This window comes from Leuciscus leuciscus (assembly GCF_965113295.1).
Source record: "Leuciscus leuciscus genome assembly, chromosome: 9".
Classification (NCBI taxonomy): domain Eukaryota; kingdom Metazoa; phylum Chordata; class Actinopteri; order Cypriniformes; family Leuciscidae; genus Leuciscus; species Leuciscus leuciscus.
The window spans coordinates 5682450-5694499 of NC_138733.1; the positions used below are offsets into that span (position 1 = coordinate 5682450).

At 37.2% G+C, this 12050-nt stretch overlaps 1 long non-coding RNA gene across 2 annotated transcripts; it reads left to right on the plus strand.

Moving 5' to 3' along the window:
* The first annotated feature begins 297 nt into the window (after positions 1–297).
* LOC309506062 lies at positions 298–2566 on the plus strand. Of its 2 annotated transcripts, XR_014208625.1 has the most exons (3): positions 298–495; positions 807–863; positions 1360–2566. It is a non-coding gene; the product is annotated as an uncharacterized lncRNA (long non-coding RNA). The 2 variants fall into 2 exon arrangements; XR_014208624.1 differs by having other exon boundaries at positions 298–863.
* Positions 2567–12050: the final 9484 nt, after the last annotated feature.

The window sequence follows — 12050 nt, forward strand, 5'->3', positions numbered from 1 at the left end:
TAACGGCTCCGTCCTCTCATCAAAGCTTCCCAGTAAACAATTACCGTCTTTCAACGTTGAAATATGGTTGAAAATAAGTCGGTCCGCCTTGGACTGGTTTACGACGTGATTTCAACTAAGACTGTTTGACTACGTGTTTTCAACTGATAATCTAAGACAGCTAGGATAGTCTGTTATACATGCTAAAACAACGGAGAAAACAAATTACCAAACCATGTGCATTATTATCTCAAATAAATTTAAAGAGTTTTACATATTCCGTCAAAGTTATAAAAAAATACATTAAAACCGCCGTTTGATCGGCTCTCCGTTACAAGGTTTGTAAACTCGCCAAATAAATATAAATACAGAGTCTACTCACTATATATTCAAACACACATATATATAAACTAAATTGATTATACATTACTACTTTTTTACAGTGTTTACCACTCGTTTATTGCACAGTATCTGGTATGAAGGTTTTAGCCGCGATGCTAACTACGTTGATCTAACGTAAGTTAATGAACAAATGGAAATGATTGACTTATTGTCTTAGATTGATTTAGTCATTCAATTCAACATATTCTGTAAAACTGTGTCTTCAAATTGCTGAGATAGCCTAACTAATTTAGCTGATTCCTGCTGTCGTCATTGACGTTTGTTATGAATAACAAAAGCAGGTTAATATAGTTTGGTCTGTTTTTGTTTAGCCTAACTTTACTTACTACAGGTGCCCTCATTCTCTCAAATACCATTTTAAAGCCATTTACTGGTCAATAAATATTATGTTGTGAATAATCAGCTTTGTTCTTTTGTTTCCCCAGAACAACCAGTACATTTCTAAAATAATCTGAACATTTCAGAGGCAACATTGAATTACAGTAAGTTACCTACACCACATGCAAGTACTTTATTACTATGAACTTTCTCTGTGTGAAATTGTATTGTTTGACTGTGTACTTTATTAATAAGTTATTCTCTGAAAATCTTCCCTCATGCTCTCAAATCTCATTCATGTTACTCAGAAAAATAATATCACAGGTTTGGAGCTAATAATGCTATGCATTTTTTATAGGCTATACCTTAATCATATGCATTTGAACATAAGACATTTGAACCCTGAATTATAACTTAAAGTTTAGTCTTTTTCGACAAAAAACAAAGGAAAAAGCTATTATATGACTTCAGAAGACTTACAACACAACCCATAACACATGAGTTGTGAACTCATTGACTATTTTTAGGATATTTTCTGGGACATTTTTGGAGCTTAACTATTTTTTACATAAATTGTTGCATTGAATTGAACTAGACAAGTGTACATAAGAATAGTTTGAATGAATTACAAAAAAAAATGTATGCTTGTGTTTCATGCAGTGATATTGAATGGTGACGGGTTGCATTATGCCTGAGATCTGCTTTCGGGTTCCACAGACAGAAAGTCAAACAGGTTTGGAACGTCACAAGGCTGAGGAAATTATTTAATAACTTTAATAACCTTACTAACAGTAAATTTTGTACTTTGCAGGGATCTCGGTAAGCTGAAATACAAGTTTGATCAAGAATAAAAATCCTCCTGTAGACCTGAAAATCACTGAAGTGCCTGGACCATCCACCAGAAAAGAGGAAAAGCAAACAGAAAATGAAGCTGATGCACCTTTTCACTTTTCTAACTCGTTAAGTACCTCACGTGTCCCTTGTGAAGATTTTATAATTGATTGCATTTTATGTTGCAGCGAGTAAAGGTGCATCACATTTGTGAATTTCGTGAAATTACACAGGCAAAAAGACAAAATTGCTGATCGTGTGGATTCTTATTGAAATGACTGAATTCACCAGTGAACATTCACAGAACAACAGATCATTTTACTGCACCTTAACTCTGTTAAAATGGAAAATGTTTTCTGCTGGTTGTGACATAAGGAATACTGTTTCCGGGTCGAAGCCTCTACTTCTACTTTCTCTATCTTGTTTCTAGATATTGAGAATACTCAACAACCATTTATGGGAACTGTTGATTCAAGTCACACATTTAAGCTTTTCAAAAGGCATAGTGTACATTTCAGTCTCCAGTCTCACGGCATCCCAGACTTCAACATTTTATGATTCAAAATAGCTGAGTAACTAACCATCTGAGATTTCGGAATAGAGATAAAGGTTAGGATCATAATTTTCAGGAATATTACAGCACAATGAGTGTATATTAGCACTGTTTGTTGTTTGTTTTTGGCATCTGATAGAGCTTTTGGACTTGGAAACAGTGACGTCAGACTTAACAAGCGGACTGAAACACATGTTTTAAAATTAAGTGAAGATGGACATTTTTAATTAGTCAAAATTGTAATTTTTTACATTGATTTATTACATGGAACATGTGTTTTCCATGCATTTTGTTGAGATGTCTTTTCTTGTGTAGCCTATTGTATACACATGGTTGATTATTCATGTTACTTATGTATTATACTATTTTGTGTGTGTGTGTGTATTCATTGATATTAATCTATTACTAGCTTTTTTTTTCAAGTGCATGGAAGTGTATGTATTAAAATGGATCTAAAATATGTAATAAACAATTCTTATTTTGTATTTGGTTCAGTTTGTTTATTATAATAGAAGTTAATGTTGGTAACCATGGTAACAACATGAAATTAATTTAATACAAATAAAATAAAATTGAAATTTGGTTCCTGGAGGCACCCACAGTGGTTCCACACAGTGCCTTATATAAGAGTTCCTCAGGAAACCTGTGTGGTTCCTCAGAGAACCGCCCCTTTTTAAAGGGTGCCTAGAGGATCTACAGACGGTTCCGCCGGTGTGGCAAAGTGAAGAACCCCAAAAGGTTCCTCCAGGCACCTTTTATTTTTACAGTGTACATACTTCAGAAAGCTGAGAGTATTATGTCTGCATATGAAATACCTGGATGACCTTTTGATTCAGCTAAGAGTCTGTTCCTCTGAGTTAAACTGTATTTGTTTAATACCTAGATGTATTTTGTGTGGCTGTGCATATGTTTGTTTTATTGTTGAGTTTTTGTTTAAGGTGGGAACTTCATTATTCAATTTCATTTTAATTACTATAGTCCAGTGTTGGGCTGAATTCAGAACTGAGCAACTGCTGACAACATACAGGAAGTCCATCCATCCATCCATCCACCCACCCATTCACTCATGTCCATCCACCCATCCATCCATCCATCCACCCACATCCATCCATCCCTCCACCCATTCACCCACCCGTTCACCCATGTCCATCCACCCATTCACCCATGTCCATCCATCCATCCCTCCACCCATTCACCCATGTCCATCCACCCATGTCCATCCACCCGTTCACCCATATGTCCATCCATCCATCCATCCATCCATCCATCCATCCATCCATCAACCCGTTCACCCATATATACATCCATCCATCCATCAACCCGTTCACCTATATATACATCCATCCACTGGTTCACCCATATGTCCATCCATCCATCCATACATCTACCCGTTCACCCATATGTCCATCCATCCATCCATCAACCCGTTCACCCATATATACATCCATCCATCCATCCATCAATCCGTTCACCTATATATACATCCATCCACCGGTTCACCCATATGTCCATCCATCCATCCATCCATCCACCGGTTCACCCATATGTCCATCCATCCATCCATCCATCAACCAACCCGTTCACCCATATATACATCCATCCATCCATCCATCAACCTGTTCACCTATATATACATCCATCCACCCGTTCACCCATATGTCCATCCATCCACCCGTTCACCCATATGTCCATCCATCCATCCGTTCACCCATATGTCCATCCATCCATCCACCCGTTCACCCATATGTCCGTCCATCCATCCATCCATCCACCCGTTCACCCATGTCCATCCATCCACCCATTCACCTATATATACATCCATCCACCCACTCACCCATATGTCCATCCATCCACCCTTTCACCCATATGTCCATCCATCCACCCGTTCACCCATATGTCCATCCATCCATCCATCCACCCGTTCACCCATATGTCCATCCATCCATCCATCCATCCACCCGTTCACCCATATGTCCATCCATCCACCCTTTCACCCATATATCCATCCATCCACCCGTTCACCCATATGTCCATCCATCCATCCACCCGTTCACCCATATGTCCATCCATCCATCCATCCATCCATCCACCCGTTCACCCATATGTCCATCCATATGTCCATCCATCCATCCATCCATCCATCCATCCATCCATCCACCCGTTCACCCATATGTCCATCCATCCACCCGTTCATCCATCCGTCCGTCCATCCATCCATCCATCCATCCATCCATCCATCCATCCATCCATCCATCCATCCATCCATCCATCCATCCATCCATCCATCCATCCATCCCATCCACCCCTTCATCCACATGTCGTATTCATTCACATTCAGTTCAAAGGAGCTGAATTGGAAATTAAAAAGCATTCTCAGTTCAGGATTATGCTCAGCCCTGCTGCAGACTAACCCAGAGTCCCAAAACAAAGCATTACATTTTTTTATGAATCACAGGGAGGTTGTGTGAGATTGAGCCCGAAACTACAGCTAGTAAACACACACTCTCTCTCTTCTTGCCTTCTTTCCCTCTATTTATCACCCTCTCTCAGAGAAAGAGAGAACATTGCAAATGAGTTTGCGTTGATAATCCCAGCAGAAATCACTCGTTCTCACGCATCTGGCAGAAGTGTCCGCCGTGACGCAACAGATGCAACAATGTTTTTCTGTGCCGTGGTCCAGATAACTGTGTGTGTGTGTGTGTGTGCTGAACAATCAGGCTTGCTTGCTCATGCAGTTCAGGTAACAAATTGTCTTCCATGTCATCCTCCCTCCCTCTCTCTTTCTCTCTCTCCTGATCTCTCATCAAAATTCTTTGGAATGCTCGGTTGCCATGGCAGCAGTGTGAATGTATCGCCGAGATGATTCCCTCTGATAAGAATTCCGAGTTCTCCTCTCCGTCTCTCGCTGTGGTAACACAATTTTTACATAACCTGCTAGATGAGTGTAATCTTCTCACGCTGAGACTTTCCACACACACACACACTCACACACACACACACACACACACACAGAGACCTGAAGTATCATATCATTCATACAGAGACAAATCACCAGTGAAAGGAGATCTCTTTAAAGTCTCAATTGGAAATGGAAATCCTCTCGGATGTTTCTCCTGAGGAAAAGACTTGCATGAGAGTTTCAGAAGAGATCTGAATGATGTCTCAAACTCATGCGTGTTCTTGTTTTCTGATGTTAGGAGAAACATCTGAGATCATGTTGATGTTTAATGTATATCTCAGATTGTCTTTAATGTAGCATCTGAGCTGTTCTCATGTTACGGCACACTCAAGAAATTTTACATTTATGTATGTTAATTGCATATAAAATTTGGATTACACCGTTTTAACATGCATACACTGAGCACATTTGTCAGTCAATACATAACTGAAACAAGAATGAGATTTATCTTATAGAACTAATAAACTGAATATGTTTTAAATACAGAACCAGGTGAATATTTATCATCAATAAATGCAGTTTCTTGAAATCTCATACATTTTAACCGACTGAATCTTGTTCCACAGCTAGCCATATTTACACAATCCAATAACAATTTATGCTGATTATAAGCAATTTGAATAAATGCATGTTGAATATGTGATTATTAAATAATCAGAATAACTTCCACTCATCTCTTCTCTTCTCTTCTCTTCTCTTCTCTTCTCTTCTCTTCTCTTCTCTTCTCTTCTCTTCTATGATGATGAGGGCGGGGCAACCTGTCAATCAAATGAGATCCACCAATAGCAAACCACAACCATCCAATCAATTCCCCACAGAGAAAATCAAGCCCCGCCCACATTTGTTCTTGTTCCAGATGCGTTTCACTCGGATGTACAGCACAATAGAAATATCGAGCGACACTTCTGTTTCATGACTTCATTTTTGAACTTTCGAAAGCTTGTTTAACAGTATCTTAGATGTCAGGCAGTTTAGTCCATTGCACACAGGATCAACCATTCAATAAAACGTGTCCAAATGTAGTTGTTGTGGTGCAAACAACAGGAAACATGATCGCCACAAATGTACATCTAGCATCAGGAACCTCAGCTGAAAGATGTGCTTTATTCAGCATCAGCACTGAAATAACACACACGTTTCCTTCAGGTGTTCACACTTCTTGGAGTTATGCTATAAATAAGACATAGTAGTGAAATGTTACAGGTTTTTTTATTTATTAATTATGAATGTTTGGACCCGAGGAACTGAAGTACGGTGCAATCAAGCGAATGCTAATCTTTGCCACCAGGCTATGCATTCACACAGTGATTTAATTAAAAAACATCTTCATTATGGGATGGATGCAGGTGTAGAAACAGTGAGGTTTTTCTTTTCTGATAGATTCAGAAAGCCTGCAGGAATTCTTCACCCTTTCCACAATTAAAAACGGGATGCATGACAACATGGAGCCTTTATAAACAGTGCAGTGAAATGTGAAATATATAATGTATGTATGAGAGAAGAACAAAGTCATTTTATATTTTATATTTATAATGGTGCATTGAATTTCTAATATCTGTCTTATTGTGCGTTTCATAATAAAGGTATATGCACAGTTAAAGTTTGTTTAGATGACAAAATCTAACAAAATTAACTGAGAATGTGTCAGTAAGTGTGAGTAATGTGCATTTAACAAGACCTTGACTTCCATTCAGGTTGGGAAAGTTCTGCTTTTGTCTAAGAATCTGAATGCTGGCCTGATTTTCTACAGCTCTAAAGAAGGCTATTATTATACTAAACTATTATTGAGTTGAATCTGCCATTGGAATTAATGTATTGTCTGTGTATTGAACTTCCGCTGTCCAAGGTCCTGACGGCGAGAAAGGGAACTCTCCATGGTGCTGACATTATAAAACAGCCTCACAAAGACTTATACTCCTTTAGATATGCCACATTTATTTATTGTGTTTAGCTAGTTCGTTCTGCAGTGACATCCTCTCTGGCTTTGATAAAGAAAATTTAGTGAAGGCCTTGAGCATTTGTGGTATGTGTCTAAAGCTGCAGTCCGTAACTTTTTTGGGTTAAAAATTATCCAAAATAAATTTGAGCAAGTACATAACAAGCCAGTGTTCAAAACTCTCTGCTTGCCTTAGCTCGACTCAAAACAGTGAGCTTGTAATAATGTTTTTAATTCCAGTGGTACTGGTGGATTTCAGCGGGAAATTCGAGCATGTCTTTGCGTCATTACGTCACATCTGTCCACATAAAGTCACATCTGTCCGCATAAAGAAGAGTCTCGGCTAGTAGTAGGCTATGAGTGTGAGGATGTTGGAGATGGAGATTTATAGCCTTTTCTCACAGCACTTGATATAATTAATCTTAGCAATTTGATGGCGGATCCAGAAAGGTTCAAACAACAATCACCAGTGACAACTGGAGATTCACCCGCTGTAAAACGCGAAAGACTTCAGAGTGGCTACAGAACCGGCCAATGTGAAAACAAGGATAATATCGGAAGGGCTTTTGAAAGGTGGCTTGAACTCCGTGTTTTGAAGGGGTTCGAAACGGACGCAGAGACGGCTTTTTCTTCTGCTGGACAGGTAAGACATTTCATTGGTTCAATTATGTAACGGTAGCGCACTTGTTCGCTTAATTCATATAGTTATGGAGCACTGAACTACAGGTGGCCCTAATACACATTAAATGTAGTCACGCAATGCTGATGTTGTGAACATTAACAATTTGAGAACAAAGTATAATTTGCACGGTTTGACGTGATATGATCAGCGATCGTTAGATTTAATCAGTGCGATTTACTGCAATGCTTTTTTCCCCTTCAGAACAAAAGTGGATGTTACTTCCTTGTTCAGATGACATTTTCCGGTGTAAATTCTTATGTTGGTCATACTTCCAAAAAGTAGAATCTGTGAATGCTAATGCCAGGATCCACACCGGCGACTGACAGCTGCACATTCTCCTCAAAACATTGGATTCATCCACGCTGTGCCGGGCCTGGGCACAACCCACGTAAAGTTGATAATTCTGCAAATAACTGCTTTCCTGTAGCTCAAACAGTAGAGCGTTGGCGCTTGCACCGCTAAGGTCATGGGTTCGATTCCCAAATAAAGCAAGAACTGATAAGAAAGTCAAATGTTTACCTTGAAATGCAATGTAAGTCGCTTTGGATAAAAGTGTCTGCCAAATGCATAAATGTAAATGTAAACTGCAATTGCAGATTTGGAACAGAGATGGCGACAAAGAGGAAAAACTGCAGACTGCAGCTTTAAATATAGTGGAGTCCGAATTCTGAGACCACTAGTGAAAATGCTATTTTTTTGGTACAAAATTATATGATAATTTTGAGTAACGTTGAATTGAAGATTGAACCTGATTTTCAGATTGAATTTGCATTCCAGATGTTTCAAAGAAATTCCGTGACAGAAGTAATGATTCCGGAAGCAATCAGACCGTGACAGAAGTAAACAAATTCCGGAAGCAAATTCCAAAAAAATACCGTACAGATTCACAGTAATAAACGACAAAATCAATTAATCAAACTTCATCAAATATGAGATATTTAATTTATGTTGTAAATCAGACAATAGTGTCATTATTCAGCTCGAAATAAGTTTAATGTTGATTCAGTTCAGTTCAATAACAGTGTTTGCAAAATTCGACAATTACGAAGCAGAGAGTGTTTAGCGATGCAGAGTCTCAAATCTATTCCCTTCATTTTATTTCATGAACCTTTCTGTTCATATCCAGGTGGTTTCCGGCTTTTGGTCCTCGCTGGATGAAGGTCATTTATCACTGATGTTCATTGTCTGGTGACCCAGCTGTGAACTATTCGCACATTTCTGTAATGCCATATTTCTGAAAAGAGTTTTAGAGCAGAAACATTTCAGCAAACGCAAACTAATGCTTGCTCTTTTTTTCCCTTCTGTTCCATCACATGCATGTTCTCCCTGTATATCCCCACCTCATCTCTTTCCCACTCTCCGGCCCCGTGTGAGGTCTAGATATGTCTACACATCTGTGAATCCCTGTGGCGTTTGAGTGACGGGAGAACAGCGTGTTTCTGCATTAGCCACAAAACTCAGCAAAATCTCCCACACCTCCTGCGTTCTGTTCTTCTGCGCAGGCGACGACCCGTTCTCAACACAGCAATGCAATTTTCAGCTGCTTGCCTGATTTTAGCGCTGCAGGAACTACAGAAATATGGGTGTAAAATGCATGCATGCATCAAAATGCATTGAATTGGCAATGAAAATGCATGCATTGCACAAATTTGTAATTGATGATCATTTATAACAAAACCATGCATGTTGAAAAAAACAAAAAAAATTATGATTTCATTTTCGTTATATTCAAGTTACCGAAATGAAAATGAGAAATGTTGCTTTGGCTAATGCATCTTGGTAATTTACATTAAACTATTAAGTAAACCCTAGTAAAGTGTAATGTTTTATAAAGCAACACTAGCTTTTATAAACTAGTTATATTTTTTATAATCCTTTATACAACTAGTTTTAGCACAAGTGTTTTAATACTTTTTCACTTCAGCTCCTATATGAGTTTTTATGTAATATTAAGCAGTAGCAGCGTCTCTGCAGTCGTCTTTGAAGTGGAGGGAAGCTTTCATTAAAAAACTCGCTCACGACTCGCTCAGGCTTCAGGTTTAGAGAGCAGAGAACCGAGGAGCACAAATGAATGTGCTCATATTATAAGGACACTACACATGTGACCCCCTTTTCCAAAGACACATTGCTTTAAACTGCATTTCTACTGACAGACAGCAGTAACTTAATATGAAAAATATTGCAGATTTATTGTTAAATGTTAGTGTAGTTACTGTGTTTAGCATATGCAGGGTGGTAACATTTCTATTTTACAGTTTGGGTGACGGAGTTGATGTTTAAATTGATTGAAAATCCATTACAAATATCTAGGCTGAATGCTATGTAATGGCAGGCTTCCATTGTGACAACTTACCCCATATAAAGGCTTCCTATGGAAGCTTGTTTCAGCCACAGAATAAAACATTAAAAAGGTCATTGCGACTTTTTATCTCACAATTTTGAGAAGTCAGAATTGCGAGAAACTCGCAACTGCGAGAAAAAAGTCAGAATTGTGAGATAAACCCACAACTGTGAGAAAAAAAGTTCGAATTACGTGATATAAAGTCAGAATTGTGAGATCTGAAGTCAGAATTGCGAGATATAAACTCGTAATTGTGAGAAAAAGTCAGAATTGCATGATATAAAGTCAGAATTGGGAGATAAACTCACAACTGTGAGAAACAAAGTTAGAATTGCGTGATATAAAGTCAGAATTGCATTATATAAAGTTGCAATTGCAAGAAAAAAAGTCAGAATTGTGAGATATAAACTCACAGGATTGTGTATTTCTCGCAATTGCGAGTTTTTATCTCACAATTTTGAGAAGTCAGAATTGCGAGAAACTCGCAACTGCGAGAAAAAGTCAGAATTGTGAGATAAACCCACAACTGTGAGAAAAAAAATTCGAATTACGTGATATAAAGTCAGAATTGTGAGATCTGAAGTCAGAATTGCGAGATATAAACTCGTAATTGTGAGAAAAAGTCAGAATTGCATGATATAAAGTCAGAATTGGGAGATAAACTCACAACTGTGAGAAACAAAGTTAGAATTGCGTGATATAAAGTCAGAATTGCATTATATAAAGTTGCAATTGCAAGAAAAAAAGTCAGAATTGTGAGATATAAACTCACAGGATTGTGTATTTCTCGCAATTGCGAGTTTTTATCTCACAATTTTGGCTTTTTCTCGCAATTGCGAATTACATATCACGCAATTCTGACACTTTCTCACAATTTCGAGTTTATATCTCACGATTTTATATCTCACGACTTTATAACACGCAATTACTACTTTATATCACTCAATTCAGGCTTTTTTTCTCACAATTGCAAGTCTACATCTCGCAATTCTGAGAAAAAAAGTCACAAAAAAAAAAAGATGTAAACTCAATTGTGAGATAAAAAGTTGCAATTATCTTTTAATATGCATTATTCTGTGGCGGAAACAAAGTTTCCATATTTTTTTCATATGGGGGCATGTTGTCACAGATTTTCCATTGACATGACTTTAAGGTTTATGTCCATAAATATGGGCTTCAAAACCCAATCCTATCCAGAGAAGTGTGACAACTAGCCCCATCCCCCTTTTTACGTAATAGTTCATTAGGCTAAAAATTTTTTTAAAAATTATAATAAATAGTTATCATTTAGTTTGTATGACAAATAGTACATAAGCTATGATCCAAATAAACTGTCACAATATATACTTTATTTAATTTTTTTCAATGTTTTTGAAAGTCTCTTCTGCTTACCCAGGCTTCATTTATGTGATCAAAAGTATACAGAAAAAAGTAATACTGTGAAACATTGCTACAGTTTAAAATAACTTTTTTCATTTTTAAAATGCAATTTATTCCTGTGATCAAAGCTGTGCTTTATAATGTTATTTGTGTAATAACTGACAAAAAATTAACACATTTGCCAAATTTGATTTGATTATGGTTTCATTTTCAGAAATCATGAGATCAATTATGATTAATCTATTGACAGCCTTAGTTTTTAAGAGTAAGAAATAATTAAATCTGTAGTTTATATATAGATACTGTAGTAAAACAATGGTCAATTTTGTAGTTACTATGGTTTTACTACAAAAAACATTTAGTTTTCTTTCTTTCTTTCTCTTTCTTTCTTTCTTTCTTTCTTTCTTTCTTTCTTTCTTTCTTTCTTTCTTTCTTTCTTTCTTTCTTTCTTTCTTTCTTTCTTTCTTTCTTGTTTTCTTTCTTTCTTTCTTGTATTTATATAGCACAATTCATTGCAACTGCAGTTGCACCAATGTGCTTTCCAGAGATAATAAAATATAAATAAATACATAGACAACACAAAAACAACATAAAACAACAACAGAGAATTTTGACTCAACGCCCAGAGGAATTAAAAGCCTGAGTTAATAGATGAGTTTTTAACAATGA